This window comes from Poromitra crassiceps, assembly GCF_964638095.1.
Source record: "Poromitra crassiceps genome assembly, chromosome: 20".
Taxonomy (NCBI): Eukaryota; Metazoa; Chordata; class Actinopteri; order Beryciformes; family Melamphaidae; genus Poromitra; species Poromitra crassiceps.
In genome coordinates, this window is record NC_139637.1 from 14,347,654 (window position 1) to 14,366,065 (window position 18,412).

The window sequence follows — 18,412 nt, forward strand, 5'->3', positions numbered from 1 at the left end:
GCCCGTCCTCCCTCCATCCCTCAGCAGTGGAGCGCTCAGGCCTATCAGCCGCAGAGGCTCAGCCTATCTCACCTGGGAGAGCCAATTGCCTGCCAGTCATCAGATAAAATGGATTTCCAATTGAGTCAAGCTGGGTCACGCAGAATGGACAACAGCTCCTCTCCTCCTCCTCCTCCTGACTTTCTGTTATTTGTTCCTCTCTTTCTTTCTCTCACTGCATCTCTCCATTCCCCTCTTTGTCCCTCTCTCTCTCTCTCTCTCTCTCTCTCTGTCGGTCTGTGATGTGCCGAGAGAAATGAAGATAGGCTCATATGAAAGGTCCGGATACTGCTACAGTCCAGAGCCGTGTATATAGAAGAGTCGCGACATCTCCATTCACTCCAATGGACCAGTTTTTTTTACTCTCAAGAGTTCCAGGAAGTAAGGCCCTGGATTAAGCAGCACTGTCGAGCTGCCGCAAAATGGACAGTTTGCGTTGTCCTTTGAAAGGTTTTATTGATTTATTTTTTAGAATCAAATTGTACATTATCAGCTTTATTTTAGCATTCAAAAGTAGCGCGGGACCCCTTCCTGGCTGTTCATTGGCTAATGAGTCACGCATTTTGCTCCTCCGCTGACGCCACTCTCTCTCTCTCTAAATTGCTCTGCTGCAGTGTGGTGGTGTAGCTCTCCCGTGTCTTCTTAGTGAGTGACCATCTGAACCCAGGGTGGAGAGCAAATTGGACCTACGTGAAGGCAATCCATTAGTTTTGTTTGTGGAAGTGGAAAGGTCTGTGCTTTATCTATGTTCTCATTAAAAATGATCTTGTTCCCTTTTGACCAAATGAGTCTCGCCCGCTAAGGCTCTGCAGTCTGTAGGTCATTAAACAGAGGCCGGTAACATCTTCCGCCATTTTTACGATGAGTTAGGTGAGGATCGTAATGACAGGCTAGACAGGCGCTTAAATGGGAGATTTATTGCGTGTGCAATTAAGGACTTCCAATAAGAACATAAAAGTAAGGGCTTCGCTCCGACCACACACACACACACACACACACACACACACACACACACACACACACATAGATTTGTGTGTGTTAGAGACAGCACACACACACAGATCTGTGTGTGTTAGAGACAGCACACACACATAGATATGTGTGTGTTAGAGACAGCACACACACATAGATCTGTGTGTGTTAGAGACAGCACACACACATAGACCTGTGTGTGTTAGAGACAGCACACACACATAGATCTGTGTGTGTTAGAGACAGCACACACACATAGACCTGTGTGTGTTAGAGACAGCACACACACATAGACCTGTGTGTGTTAGAGACAGCACACACATAGATCTGTGTGTGTTAGAGACAGCACACACACACATAGATCTGTGTGTGTTAGAGACAGCACACACACATAGATCTGTGTGTGTTAGAGACAGCACACACACATAGATCTGTGTGTGTTAGAGACAGCACACACACACATAGATCTGTGTGTGTTAGAGACAGCACACACACATAGATCTGTGTGTGTTAGAGACAGCACACACACATAGATCTGTGTGTGTTAGAGACAGCACACACATAGATCTGTGTGTGTTAGAGACAGCACACACACACATAGATCTGTGTGTGTTAGAGACAGCACACACACATAGATCTGTGTGTGTTAGAGCAGTGGTTCTCAAATGGGGGTCCGGGGACCACCAGGGGCCCGTGGCACTTTGCCAGGGGGTCCACGAAAAGTTTTCAGGGGGGGGGGGGAATATTTTTTTCTTTTGCAAAAGCTTCATAGTTCAACGAAAATATTGTTTGCTTTAAATCTAAAATGGTTCATGGATTACATTCTAATCTAACAAACCTATCAATTTAAAAGTCAAGCACGTTACCGTGGAAACAATTAAGCTTAGCCCAAAATCACAAATCAGAATGAGGGGGTCCCCGGTATATTTTCTAGCTTGTAAGGGCTCCTTGACTGTAAAACATTTGAGAACCTCTGTGTTAAGAGACAGCAACCTGAAAACTGGATACAAAAGGAGCAATCAAAGAATCATAGCAATAAGTGGCAATACGTAACCAATAACACACTCTGCCTTTGTAGTAGTACCTTTGTGGGAAAACTTTGCCGACTTTGGAGCCATGTTACGCCCGCTTCCCAGCTAGCTAGCATAACATGGCTGGTATCTACGGATTTGTCTGGATGTCTAGTTTCCGCCGATACCAGAAGAAAACTGAGCTCACGAGAGCTCGTCAAACACGGACTGCGGCGTACCACGAAGGGGGGGGGGGGGGGGGGGCAGCAACTGTATCAGGTTGGTCAGGGTTGTTAGCCGGTCTTAAAAATGTGCTTATTGGTACACTGTTGGTGCAGGCATAGCTTCTGATTTTGTGGGTGTTATATTTTGTTGGCACTGCCGATGAAAGTGCTCTTACAAAGTCTTACATTGAACTTGCATCATGTCGGGTGTCACTCCTCAGAGAAGGGCTCCGTGCAGAACACACACGATGTGAGAGCATGCGATATTGCATTTGGTAGAAGTGAATAACTGAAACCCGGGTGCAGGCGTTTGCATTGAAGTCAGTTATCTGGTATATCTCAAACATTTCACTCAGACTTTTCGCTCTTGTTTTCCTCTTCTGTCTTCACACACACACACACACACACACACACACACACACACACACACACACACACACACACACACACACACACACACACACACACACACACACACACACACACACACGCACACACACAATCAGCCTACCACTTGTGCCCAGTGAGGAGTAGAATAGAGTGAAATGAAAAGGAGGGGAGACAAAACAACAGGAGACGAAAGTAGACAACGTTAGAAGAGAGGAGAGGAGGATGGGGAGAAAATAGGAGGTGAAGAGAGGAGAGGAGAATGGGGAGAAAATAGGAGGTGAAGAGAGGAAATCGGAGGGATGAGATGAGAGGACAGAAGAGGGGAGCCATATTGATCGCCCTGCTATGTGAGTCTCTCTGTGGTTTTAATGGTGCTAGTTTCACAGCTGGAGCAAACCCCATACTGCTTCAAGCCGATAGCATCTCTCTCTCTCTCTCTCTCTCTCTCTCTCTCTCTCTCTCTCTCTCTCTCTCTCTCTCTCTCTCTCTCTCTCTCTCTCTCTCTCTCTCTCTCTCTCTCTCTCTCTCTCTCTCTCTCTCTCTCTCTCTCTCTCTCTCTCTCTCTCTCTCTCTCTCTCTCTCTCTCTCTCTCTCTCTCTACCTACCAGCTAGCCTCAGGTCAATGCACCCCTGTCCTCCAGTCAATTCAGCTCATCGCATCGTTCCACACGGGCTCCTGTAGCTGTAGGACTTCAGTGGCACCAGCAGTCATTCTGGACCACCCCGCATCCCCGCTGCTGGCCAGCCTCTGAAGCCAAGCAAGGCTGAGTCTGGTCATTCTGGACCACCCCACATCCGCGCTGCTGGCCAGCCTCTGAAGCTAAGCAAGTCTGAGTCCGGTCCATGTCTGGCTGGGAGACCAAATGCCCAGGGTCAAACTCCATAATGGTAGCCAAGTTTTGACTTTATCCTGTGTCGGCCTCGAGCGGAGGTGCTGGCTTGATCTGTTGATTAAAGATGATCATTAGAATGATTAGAATAGCTGATGCAGAATTTCAATATTGTTTTATGGAAATAAGCATGGTTTCATGCGTAGCCAATGTGTGAGACTCAAAGCTGAACAACAATTACTGGGATGTGTGGTGAAATGATATTTTCACAGAAGTCCTCATTTCAATGTAGTATGAACTATGAAGTATATCAGCATAATATTTCTTTTGGGTGGGCAACGCCAAATTTCATCTTTGTTTTCCCCTTTACGGTAAAATAATCACCATTAGATGTACTCTAGGCTAATGTCATGCTTTAATGCTTTAATATGCCGTATCCGCTCATTTAATGTGTGAGGACAATATTCAAACATTGAATAACTCATAAGAAAGACACACTTTCATTAATGTCGCCGTTAACAGTTGCAAATGTCTGAAGGACTTCCTCCCGCTTGTTTGCTCTGATTTTATAAACCTTGAAATTACCAATTTAAAAACTGAGCCCAATATACAGCAAAGCCTGACCATGATGCTAGCTGTTATCATGCTTATACCTGCACAGCAGGAAATGTAGGCAGAGAGTTTAAAAGGCTTCAAACTGGGGTTTGAAACGTGGATGTCCACTCTATTCTGATTATTTGTGGTAGCCAAAATAGTAATTGCGTTATAATCATAGCTAGGGGCCATCTTATTTGGCAGTGTCTCTGTTAGAGAGCATAATTACAGTACTACGTTCCCAACTGCTGTATTGACTTTTGCATAGAAGGCCAATCTCCCACTGTAACATTAAAGGGCCTATGAGTATCCCCCTGATACGTAGAGTGCAAGTCATTATGTGTTGCTCTGCTCCCTGGGGAGCATCTCAGTAGAAAGGTACTGTATATCACCTGGCTTATTGATCAGTTTCATGGGTTTGCTCTCCAAGGTTGCAGGGATAGGTCTTCTGCACCGTGGCAAAGCTGTATTCACATGGCCGAGTTATCGCTTAGGCTTCGCAGCCTACGACTCTCTCAGGATCGGCGGGGATTTTTCAAGGTGTAGATTGATCTCAGCCATTTGATGGGAAACCGTATACGCTCGGAGTCAAGCCGGTACGTATGGCAAGGTCAGACACTGTGGCTTGGAAATCATATTGTCAGACCCGTGCGTTATTGGGGTTCAAGGACCTCGCTGATCTGTGGTGTAGAGACGGAGGTTGCACTCTGTGGATCGATTCCATATAGTGATCTTCCATGTTTGTTTGTTGTTGTTTTTTGACCGTTTTTCAGAACATGAAAACAGAACACAAACAAGTGACCTTCCATGTTCACGTAGAAGATATGCAGGCCTTGCACTGGAAGCTCCAGATCTCTTGGAGGCCCCTCTTGCTGGTCCTCGGTCGCATTCTCCCTGGGAAAATAGATGAGCGGGATGTCCAGAGATTGGTTGATCAGCGGTTGGCACATGAAACTCTGTGGCGGCTGAAGCTCCATGATGGCTTGAGGTACATTCACATGGAAGACATGCAGGCTTTTCTGCTGAGGAGCTGATGAGTGTCTGGATGGGACTGCATTCCCCGCGATCAATTCCTCCTGGTGGCAGAGCGATATTCACAGTGGAGTTATCATCTAGGCTTCATACGCTGTGGTTTTCTTGGAGATTGCCTCGCCGGGTTTTTGAACATTTTGATCGGCCTTTAAATGAGAGTCCACATGTCAATAGTTGAACCCTTAGTAACCAAGCCCTTTTCGCATACTGCCGCTGTACTCATCTTGTTAGGCTAGACCTCTTAGCTCCCTAGGGTGTCAGGCTATTGATTGACTATCTGATGGGAGACCACGGTTGCACTCTAAGGATCACTTCCACAGCACCAAAGCTGTTACTACAGAAGTAATCATCTAGGCTCGATAGACTGTAGCCGTCTCGGAGGTCATTTTGGAGTCATCTTGTTCGGCTATGGAGAACATATTACTGATAGTCATCGAGTGATGGAAGATTGATAGACCAATGCCTCGAAAAGCATAGGCCTCAGACGAGGAGATGACTATTACCATATTAGGCTGTTACCTTAAAGATGAGAGTCCACGTGTCTTTAGGGTCCAGCCCTAGAAGTTCTCTAGTTCGGATAATGCTCTCTTGACTTGTGTAAAGCTAAGGCCCTGTGCAATAGTCTGGCATAAATTGGAGATCAAGTTTCTCTTGTCAAAGCCGGCGGTGACCAAGCCATAATTCACTTACTGTAGAATGTGTGATCTAGGTAGACTGTTAGTCTACAGCTCTCTTTGGGAGGTGTCTTCTAAGGTTGTTTTAGCGTTGATGCTGGTGTGGATGGCCATGGCCCTGAGGCTCAACTTTCATCTCTGCTGGAAACTGTCATGTCAGGCCAATGGGCCTGGAAAAGCCTGAGGCAGGAACACATGAAGTTGCTACAGGGTAGCAAGATGATTTGAAAGAATGTAACCAACAAAGCTTCAAGTATCCAGGTATACTCTCATATTTATGATCTTTGTGATGAATCAATTTTTTCTTGTTTTATTTAGTAATTTTGCAGGCTCTAGGCTTGATCCGATATCAGATCAAATGAACAGGGGGGGGGGATAACTATCGTGGCTTGGTGTTAATTCTCACTGTTGCTTGTGTTCAACTGTGTCGAGGGTTTAGGATTAGGTTGAGATGTAGACCTACATACGGTACATGCATGCTGCTGGTGATGAAGATGATGATGGAAGCCTGGTACTGTAAGAGGGGGAATAAATCCACCTCAAATTGAGGATTAAAATGTAATTAGTTTTAATGCAATAATTAGTTAGTAATCATTGGTAATAATTTGTGTTTTTCAAAGCGTGATCATTTTAATGGAGAAAGTACTGAATGTCATTCCCCCTCTTTTCAAAAATGTTTGCTCTCACTCTGCTTCTCAAAAACAAACAAACAAATGTGCACAATAAACAAGATAACCACTTACACTGTAATTGTGCAAATTGGATTGTTAATCCAAAAAGGTTCATAGTGTCTATACTTTACTTAGATCGTTAGTTTTTCTTCTATATCAGACACAGGTTTTTGTTCCTACCTGACATGTTTCGACGGCAATACTTCCGTCTTCATCAGAGGTGTCACTAGATGGTGTGTGACGTGTCTTAAACAGCTGATGTTGTTTACAGAGCTTAGAGTTAGGCGAAATGACAGCAGGGGGCGTGGTCTGACAGCGGGGGGCATGGTCTGACAGCGGGGGGGCGTGGTCGTCCTGTCAAATCTGACAGGACGATCACGCCTCTGTAAACAACATCAGCTGTTTAAGACACGTCACACACCATCTAGTGACACCTCTGATGAAGACGGAAGTATTACCGTCAAAACATGTCAGGTAGGAACAAAAATATGATATAGAAGAAAAACTAACGATCTAAATTGGATTGTTGTTGTTTATTTGTTTATTAAAAGGATCCCCATTAGCTGGACGCCTTGGCGTCGAGCTAGTCTTCCTGGGGTCCATGACAGACAAACATAGAACATTAAAACATTCAAATCATTAGTAAAATCATATCAGTACATTAGAAACATTAGAAACATACATTAGAAACATAGCCTACATTAGAAACATCAATACTTTCATAACATTAAAATTACATTAAAATATAGCAGTCCTACGGTCATGTCAAAACATTCATAATCAAAACACTGGAAACAATTGCTACCACATATTTGGTTGGTCCTGCAGGTGTGATCGTAGGCTTCTCTTAAAGCAAGCCAGTCCACTGATTAAAGAAATGTTTCCTGGAAGATTATTCCACATCTTCACAGCCCTATAATTTAAAGCTCTTTTTAAGCTGTTTGACCTTGGAAGGGGAAGGGTCATCTGCCCCCTGCTGGCCGCTCTAGTAGCGTGCAGGTGAGTCTCAGCACTGTAGACCAGTGGTTCCCAACCTTTTCCAACTCAGGGCCCACTTTTATGTCTCAAAAATGTTCGCGGCCCACCTCCGACCCCATAAATACAAAGGCCATATAATGCGTTCTCAGAGCACTTTTTTATTGAAAATTGAACATAAAGGACTGAACTGAATACAGGAGAAACATGTTGGAAGCTCCACAGTCACTAACACAGCACCTGTAACATGTTGCAACACCTTCAGTATTACAGTTTTCAAGGAGCTGTCCACACACACACACACATACACACACACACACACACACACACACACACACACACACACACACACACACACACACACACACACCAATCATTCAAGGAGCTTTCCATCAGCACCACACAGATGTCAGAAATGACAAGCAAGGGGCTGTCTGTAACAGGCTAATTAACAAATGATTAATAAATAACGGTATCCTTCAACAATGGAAAAATGCATTCTCATAACAATTTGACATCCAATATCAGATCCAAACAAAATCCAAATATCAGAAGAAAGCCCATTAAATCGATAGGGTTACAAATAAACACAAACCCAATATAAAGATGATGTAAAGATGAAACTTCAATTCAAGCAAAAGCAATAACATCAAAGAAACAAAAATCATACTTTTTCAAGTATGATTTTTCAAAATCTTTCAAAAAAAAATTGAATTTTTTTTTTTTTTTTTTTTTTCTTTTTTCAAAAATCATACTTTTTTGGAAATGATTTGGCGGCCCACTTGCAATACCTTCGCGGCCCACCAGGGGGCCGCGGACCACAGGTTGGGAATCACTGCTGTAGACAATTGTTCTAGAAATAAATCCAGGTATCTGAGTGTTGATGACTTTGTGAAAAAACACAAGTGTGTTGGATGTCAGTCTTTTCTCCACACAAAACCATTGTAAAGATTGGCTGAAATAGCACCCTAGTTATTAGGGCTGTGAATCTTCACTGGCCTCACGATTCGATTCGATTACAATTCAGAGGTCCACGATTCGATTCGATAACGATTATCGATGCATCTCGATGCATCTTAAATCGATGCATCACTTTTTTTCCCGAATACATGATTTTTTTTCTCACTTTCTTTTTTCTCACTGTGTGGCTACTTTTAAAATAAAAGTGCATTTAGAATTGCATTGTATTATGATCCATAATTAAAATAAACAACTGCATGTACCGGTACTTCCATTATATTTTATTTGATTATATATAAAAAAAATAAAAAAAAAAATACGGTAATCGATTTTTGACATTTGTGAATCGATGCAGAATCATGCAGGTCCGCATCGCGATGCATCTTATAATCGATTATTTTTGACACCCCTACTAGTTATGCATAGGGTGTTTATAGGGTGCTACGTATACATAGGGTGCTATCCACCTTATTTTTGAATGCCCCGCTGTAAAATAATTATGGGTACAAGGTCCGGTTTAATGTGACTTGATTGATGCAGCTTGCCATTTCCTTTGTTATACTCGTTGGCTGTACCCGAATGATAAACCGAAAACCGGAGTACGTTATAAACTTTATAAATATAGTCACGTTATAAACAACTAACCAACGCTGGGGGGTCCGTATGGAAACAGTGTTACTCAAAATGGTAAAAAAGTTATATCAATTTGGTCATTCAGTGGCATTTTACTGCCATGTAACATAGCTAGCTAGCCGCTAACATTAGCCACAGTAGGCGATTACACATGATGCGTTGCGCCCTTAAAGGGATATTTATCGACAAGATTTTTGCCAAGCTGGACCTGATTAGTGATTTGCTCCGTTCGCCCAGACGGGTGTCAAGCTGTCAGCAACAAGGCTGGGAGGATTACACCGGAAGAAGCACCCATAGGCATCATGGCTGCTAGATATAAGGTGGATAGGGTGTTTTGGTCTGACTGATGGAGCAAAGCAAAAGGATGAAAGGGCATGTGCTGGTGAGGTTTGTTTGGCTTCAGTGGAGTTAAGGAGAGGCTTAAAGGCAGAAGTATAAAACCTGTAGTACCTCAGAAGTTTACCTTGTGATCAAAGCACAAAAACCCCCAAAAAGAAATAGGCAGGGGAAAAAAGGAGATTGAGGGGAATACAGCAACATGTATTTGTAGACCCACTAACAGTTGCTGAATGTCCACAGGCTTAAGTTGTCTTCAAGAACAGCAGTGCAGCACAGTGCTGCCCAAAAATCCTGCCGCAAGTCAACAACACGTCTCCAGTCCAGAGAGCCACTGATCAACTCTGCCTGTTGTGTTGAGTTTGTGGTGACATTAAAACGTTTCAGAAGACACATTTTAGACCTGCTGGCATCGGTCAGCAGGCCGGCCTCTATCCAGTCATCAGATCATCCCTACTAATTACCATACCGACCTTTCAGTAGTGGTCGCTCAAGCCTGGCGGAAGCCTCCCACGTACAAAACAGACTGTACAGTCACATAGAGAGGCAAAGTGAACGTCACTTCCTGCTTCAGCACTACCAGAGTTTCTTCCGCAATTTATTTTCCCATAGACATTTCGTAAAATGCTTATAAAAATAGTTGTACGTGGTCAAACCAAACGGTTCAGCTATATTTAGAATCGGGAGAGACCATAGAACATTTCACTCGGACCAAAACTTAAAAAAACAACATCTTTTCGTTTTGGTCCGAGTGAAATGTTATGCGATCTCTCCTGTTTCTAAATATATCTGAACCGTTTGGTTTGAACAAGTAAAACTATTTTTATAAGCATTTTACAAAATGTCTATGTGAAAATAAATGGCGGATGAAAATCTCTGGTACAGTGCTGAAGCAGGAAGTGACGTTCCACTTTGGCTCTCTATAGTCCTCACACCTAATAGCATCTCAAAGGTTGGAGGGCGTGGCAGGTTGAGCAGTGTGTGATTCCACTAACTCTCTCTCTCTCTCTCTCTCTCTCTCTCTCTCTCTCTCTCTCTCTCTCTCTCTCTCTCTCTCTCTCTCTCTCTCTCTCTCTCTCTCTCTCTCTCTCTCTCTCTCTCTCTCTCTGTCTGTCCCATTCTTTTCTGTTCTTTTCTTCTCAGAACCTGCTGGTCAACCATGGATGAAGAGAGGGAAGAAGAGACGAGGGTCAAACACTTACATGGTGGAGGTTTTCACATCGGCACTAAGAGTGGCACTTGTTGCATTCCTGTTTCGGCTTGATTTTTGGTATAGGAGCGGAGTTGATTTAGCACACCATGCTTTTTTAATTTTATATATCATGCTATTTAATCGTGGTATCTTCATTTGAAGTTACATTACTATTATGGCACATAGCTGCAGGTAACTGTAGTAGTAAGTGTATTTGATCCAGGGTCTGAGACGCATTCAGTTCAGTCATTTACAGTGTCAACAGAAACCATTTCTTTTACTTAAAATGAAAAGATCCATTTCACCATAGATTGAATGCGATCATGTCCAAGCCTTTGCAGTTTTTTGTATAGATGAATTGACAGTGCACCGGCACTTGTTTGGATCTCTGACTGAAAAATAATAATAATAATAATTTATAGAGTTTTATTGCTTTGAATTTTATGATTTTTTTTATTTTTATAATGCTGTTATAAACTCAGGTAATCCTGGCCATGTCTGATTCATCAGAGCTGTCATTGTTATATGATTTTATTATTAAACCATTCATATCCTGGTAATGGTCTTGTTTGTTTCTTTAGTCCTTCCTTAATCCTTCAGTCTCTCCCAGTCAGGGTTACAGTCTGGTCTAAATGTCACTTTGGTGTTTGATGCCCTCTCTATTGAACCCTTGGTGCATACATACCACAGGCCTAGTTTGGATGGCCACATGGGGTTCACAGCACACAGGCAAAAACCTACATACAGCAGATTTAAGGCGCTGACAGGGTGGGGGGGGGGTCTATAGGGAAAATAAGCTATTTTTCTGTGTGATATTTTTCAAATCACGTATAACATTTTCAGTATTGCTAAGCTAGTGATTTAAAAGAATTATACCACATTTAACAAGTTTGAGTTGAATTTTTCTCTGCTGCAGGTAATTCCTTGTGAGTTAGACTTTTAAATTCTTCAGTGAGGCTGTGCTAATTGGCTTGAAGCACGGAGACAGACAGGTTGGCAACGCTCCACTGCTATGCTCCTCCGCTTCCAGATCCTGCACGCAAATACACACACACACACACACACGCACACACACACACACACATACACACACACACACACACACACACACACACGCACACACACACATACATACACACACACACACACACACACACACACACACATACTGTACATACACACACGCACACACACACACACACACAAACATACACACACGCACACACACACATACACACGCACACACACGCACACACACATACACACACACGCACACACACACACACACTTGGGCATTAGCGGCCAATCTTAATAACAGAAATGACACGGCGGATGCGGTCACGCAGATGTTGCTACGGTAACGGTGAGGGACGGGAGCTGGAAGGCAGCAGGTTAGAAGCGAGCGAGGGAGCGGAGAAGACGACGTTCGGCGCATTCAAATGCATATTCCCTCTCCCTGTTGATCCCGTGTCATACCCAATTACCACTGCAGCGAGGGAAGGGGGGAGCCAGGGGAGGTGTGTGTGTGTGTTTGTGCGGGGGTGATGTACAGAGAGGCAGAGCAGTAGCCTATTATGGCGCTCGCTCCAACCTTTCAGAGAGATAGCGAACGTGCGCGTGTGCGTGCGGAGGTAAACACCCACGCCTGTCACTGCACCTTTTGAAGGGGAGGTTGTGGCGAACATCTTTCTTTTTTATCTTCGGCTTCAAACGAATGTGTAAGACAGGTGGATATTTCTGTGTGCGCGTGTGTGTGTGTGTCAGAGAGAGAGAGAGAGAGAGAGTATGTCTCTGTGGTACATTTAACTATGTGAAATGTGAACAAACTAGAGGGAATCAATAGCTCGACACACACATTGATACATGTACTATATAATATTGATACATTGACTGATCACTAGTATCCAAATGAACATGAGAAAATGCCTGTGCTCCAGGCCTGCTCTGTCTCTGACCATAGCTGCCTCCCAAAGAGCACAGATGTGCCATTTCTGAACTATGGAGACGGCCATATGGATGTATTTTGTGAGCAGCTGTGACATGGACATGGATCGACATGGATGAGACCATAGCCCCGTGGAGGAACTTGTCATGGATCAGACCATAGCCCAGTGGAGGAACTTGTCCTGGATCAGACCATAGCCCAGTGGAGGAACTTGTCCTGGATCAGACCATAGCCCAGTGGAGGAACTTGTCATAGATCAGACCATAGCCCAGTGGAGGAACTTGTCCTGGATCAGACCATAGCCCAGTGGAGGAACTTGTCCTGGATCAGACCATAGCCCAGTGGAGGAACTTGTCATAGATCAGACCATAGCCCTGTGAGGGAACTTGTCATGGATGAGACCATAGCCCCGTGGAGGAACTTGTCATAGATCAGACCATAGCCCAGTGGAGGAACTTGTCATGGATCAGACCATAGCCCCATGGAGAAACCTGTCCTGGATCAGACCATAGCCCCGTGGAGGAACTTGTCATGGATCAGACCATAGCCCAGTGGAGGAACTTGTCATGGATCAGACCATAGCCCAGTGGAGGAACTTGTCATGGATCAGACCATAGCCCTGTGAGGGAACTTGTCATGGATCAGACCATAGCCCTGTGAGGGAACTTGTCATGGATCAGACCATAGCCCCGTGAGGGAACTTGTCATGGATCAGACCATAGCCCCGTGGAGAAACTTGTCATGGCAGACTGTGAGATTCCGACCAGTGTGCTGAAAAGTGATGGTATTTGTCTGACTGCTTTCATCTTGGAGAAAATTGTCAGAGAACAAGCTGTCCTTCCACTAGATAGTTGACATGGCAACAATTTGCCACTGTCAACCACTCTCTAATGCAGTGGCAGAAAGGAGTGCTCGCGCTGTCAAGACAAGACGCAGGAGCAGCCTTAAAAATGATATGCTCTCCATCCCTTAATGGTCCGGAAACAAGATCCAGTGAGTGTCATGAGATGCCAAATGAGGCCACCAAGCTGTGGAGTGGGAGAGCCACACCAGGAACCTAACAGTACCATCTCTCAAACCTCTTCCTAGGTTTAAAGGAACTGGACAAGTTGATCATGGAAACGATCACCACTGAATATCCAGTGCCTTTGACACTGCCATTTGGTCGTGGCTACAAAAACGCTCGTCCTGCGTTGTGCACTGAGAGAGGTTCAAAGACGGCTGTCATCACAGTCTGTGACCAAAGATAGCCTCTAGGACGAATTCTGATAGTGTCAGTGCCGGTGGCGCAGTGGTAAGCGCTGTCGCCTCACAGCTAGAAGGTCCTGGGTTCGATTCCCACCTGGGACGCTGTGAAGGAGTGCGTGCCCGTCTGCATGTCCTCGAGTGCCCACCACCCGGGTGGGGTCATCAAAAGGGCCTTTCTGTGTGGAGTTTGCATGTTCTCCCCGTGGCCCCCTGGGGGTTTCCTTCATATAGGAACCCCACACCAAAACATGCAATATCCTGGTCGCTGAAGTGGTACCTCCTCTGGTCGTTCGGGGCGCCTGTTCGGAGGGAGGGGAACTGGTTGGAATAGCGTGGATCCTCCCACGTGCTATGTCCTATCGATGAAGCTTCCCCTGTCAGGTGAAAAGAAGCGGCTGGCTAACTGCCCATGTCCCGGAGGAAGCATGGAGCCAGTTTCGGCTCTCCCCAGATCGGCAGAGGGTGGAGCAGCAACCAGGATGAATAAATTAAAATTAGCACTAATGGGGATAAAAATGGGATAAAATATAGTATATAAGATAATTAAATCAGTATATAAGATCATGCGGCAGGGGGCCCCGTCCCTCCCCTGCAGGGGAGTGAAGGCATAAACGCTAGTAGCAGCTAATAAATAGTTAACGTTACCTCAAGCTCTCTCGCAAAATTGGCATCCCCATGTTGGCCTCTGCCCGAGCCACGACTCTCTCGTAACGGACAAGCCCGTCTTTTATTGTCACACGAACACCACAACACATGCATGCGGCCACAACACACTCATGCTGACGGTGGCCGGTGAAAAGTGTCCTCTGCATTTAACCCATCCAGGCATGTCCTTTCCTCCGAGGGGCAGGCCAGGAGCAGTGGTCGCTTTCTCGTACAGCGCCCGGGGACCAACTTTGGATGTTGTCGTCACTGGTCGGATGACGATGACGATCTGATCTTCTGCATGTTTGTAGTGGGGGGGTTATATACGGAGGAACCCCCTGGGGGAGCACGGGGAGAACATGCAAACTCCACACAGAGAGAAAGGCCCTTACGACGAGATAACCCACCTGGGCAGTGGGCACTGAAGATATGGGGGGGAACACAACCACAGCGCCCACTGGGTCCACATTCTCCTCTTCTTCTTTGGATGTTTTTCCATACGCATAAATACCACTTTGCAACGGCTCACTTCTTGTTTAGCTTTATTGTTAAAGGAGAATTCTGTTTTTTTTTTTACACCCCGGACCTTATTTCCATCTTAAAATATGATGTTTTATTCACCCAGACCACTTTGGTCTGGGTGAATAACGGCACGTAAAAGCTTCAAAACTCATAAAAGTGGTCCTCATGTGTGAAGATTATCCTGCTGAACACTGGTTCGCGTTTGAATAAGCTTGCGTTAACCACAGACCTTATTTGAAGCATCGCACCAAAAACCCATTCAAAAATCCCATAGGCGAAAACAGTGAAGAACCGGGAGTGTTAGCATCGATGATTTCCGGACTCGTTCCTGCGGCTCTCCATTGACGCCCTCATGTGCTTATCTGCTCATTTCATTGACATGAGCTGGAATAGAGAAAAAATAAAGAGAGAATTTTGGAGAGGAAATGTCTCCTATACGCACGTGACCCTAAAACTGAGGCACGTATTGAACCGTGGGCTAACTGTATTGTAGCCCCTAATTATAACCTTAACCATCACAACTGAATGCCTCAACTTTACCCCTGACCTAAAGCAAATTGTAAACTGTAAAGACATTGGCTATTCCACATACTCACAGCTTTATGAAGCATGTGTTTGTCCCATTTTTAGTTATGCAGCTGGAGTATGGGGTTGCAAGGATGCCAAAAAAGTAAATTCCATCCAGAATAGAGCCATAAGATGCTTCCTTGGGGTACATGCATTTGCCCCTATTCTTGCCGTACAGGGTGATATGGGTTGGGAACCGGTGGAGATTAGACTAAAAGGAGAAGTGATACGGCTATGGAACCGCTTCATTAATATGCCAGAGAGTAGGTTAACAAAGAAGGTCTTCAACTGGGACAAGGCTCATAGTCACCCCTGGATAAAGGAAATTTGTTCTACTCTTAGAGAGGCAGACCTGGCATATATTTTTCACAACATGCTTTGCTGTAATGTTAATATGTTGAAACAAAAGTTATCTCTTAATTACAGAGAGGGATGGGCAAACGACATATGGTCTAAACCTAAGCTTAGATCATATGTTCAGATGAAGCAGCGTTTTGGTCCTGAGCCCTATGTCACTTCCTTTCTAACCAGAAACCAGAGGTCTTTATGTGCTCAGCTGAGAATTGGTATCCTGCCTCTTGCCATTTAAGTAGGGTGGTTCACAGCTATACCAGAAGAGAACAGGATATGCAATGTCTGTGATCTAAAGGATGTTGAAAATGAGTTTCATTTCATGTTTTATTGTACTTTATATGATGATTTGAGGATTTCCTTATTTGACGAAATGCAAAAGCAAAGACCTGAGCTCTTCTGGGCAGATGATGGCCAGAAGTTGGAGTGGTTGTTTAAGACTGAGGTATTTAAGACTGCTAACTTTATCTCTAGGGCCTGGAATAGAAGGCAAGCACAGCTCTTTAAGTAGGTTCAGGTGGTGGTTTTCATGCTGTACAGCTTTACTGTATGTATTTTGGGTGTTTTCTGTTGGTTTTATGTTTTGATCATTGTTTGTTTAAATGATGAACAGTAAAAGTGTCCTGTAAGCCCATATGGGCTGGGCTTCATTCGAAGCATGACACTTAAATAAAGAAAATCAATCAATCAATCATGTAACCTAACCCTTAAATACAAGTCTTAACCTTCAGACACAGAAAGTGTGTGTGTGTGTGTGTGTGCGTGCATGAGCAGACTGGCCGAGATGTCCTCACTTTCCTAAAATGTCCTCTCTTCCCAGGTATAAAACTCAAACTGGTCCTCACTAAGATAGCGATACAAGCACACACACTTATACACACACACACACACACACACACACACACACACACACACTTATACACCGCAGCCTCGAGGGAAATCAATGAGTCTTTCTGTTATCACTCCCCTCTATCAGATTATCAGAAACACTGACAACTATTAGCCTGACCCTCCATCTGCTCAACACAAGGATGTGTGTGTGTGTGTGTGTGTGTGTGTGTGTGTGTGCGTGTGTGTACGTGCATGTGCATGTGTGTGTGTGTGTGTGTACGTGCGTGTACGTGCGTGTACGTGTGTGTGTGTGTGTGTGCGCGTGCCTGTGTGCGTGTGTGGGTGTGCATGTGTGTGTGCATGCTTGTGTGTGTGTACGTGCGTGTGCATGTGTGTGTGTGTGTGTGTGTGCATGCCTGTGCGTGCGCGCGTATGTGTGTGTGCCTCCCTCGCCTCGATCACCACATTGCGCCTCTGATTAAAGACTTCCACCTCTCTAATGCCATTAGAGCGATGAGAAAAAGAGCTGGCTGATGGGATGAGAGAGACACACACACACACACACACACACACACAGATAGAGCGAGGGGAGAGAGACGCAGAGAGAGAGAGAGAGACACACACACACACAGATAGAGCGAGGGGAGAGAGACGCAGAGAGAGAGAGACACACACACACACACACACACACACAGATAGAGAGAGGGGAGAGAGACGCAGAGAGAGAGACACACACAGATAGAGCGAGGGGAGAGAGACGCAGAGAGAGAGACACACACACACACACACAGATAGAACGAGGGGAGAGAAACGCAGAGAGAGAGACAGACACAGAGAGAGAGAGAGAGAGGAGAGAGAGACAGACACAGAGAGAGAGAGAGAATGGCCCGCTTAACCTCTGCCGTCTGGAAACGTGAGAGAGAGAGAACAATTTAATCCCTCCGTAGTAACCGGGATTGGACCTCCGATTTATCATTGCCTCCCTCTTTTTCTCTGGGCTTCACTGTCATTTTCTCTCCTCTCTCATACCTTTCTTCATCCTCCATCTCTCTCCCTCCCTCTCTCTCTCTCTCTCTCCCTCCCTCTCTCTCTCCCTCCCTCTCTCCCTCTCTCTCTGCCTCTCTCTCTCTCCCTCACTCTCCCTCTCTCTCCCTCCCTCTCTCTCTCTCTCTCCCTCTCTCTCTGCCTCTCTCTCTCTCTCCCTCACTCTCCCTCTCTCTCCCTCCCTCTCTCTCTCCCTCCCTCTCTCTCTCTCCCTCTCTCTCTATACAGTAGGTAATGTGTCTGGCACTGTGAGTGGCTTAATGCTGCATAATGAGGAGACTTGCCTTTATGGGCCTATATTGTCATGACTCTTTCTCATGGAGAGACTCTTACACTGAAGGTGTTGTCATGACTCTTTCTTATGGAGAGACTCTTACACTGAAGGTGTTGTCATGACTCTTTCTTATGGAGAGACTCTTACACTGAAGGTGTTGTCATGACTCTTTCTTATGGAGAGATTCTTACACTGAAGGTGTTGTCATGACTCTTTCTTATGGAGAGACTCTTACACTGAAGGTGTTGTCATGACTCTTTCTTATGGAGAGACTCTTACACTGAAGGTGTTGTCATGACTCTTTCTTATTCAGATTCATTTATTTAAAGAATGGGACTTTACACATTAATGAACAGTACAGCCGTACAGTAAATATGCCAGGTTGTAGCCCAAGGGCTAGTTTCCACCTGTAGTCCCATGGCAGGTTGATGTAATCATGAAAGCGAAAGAAAA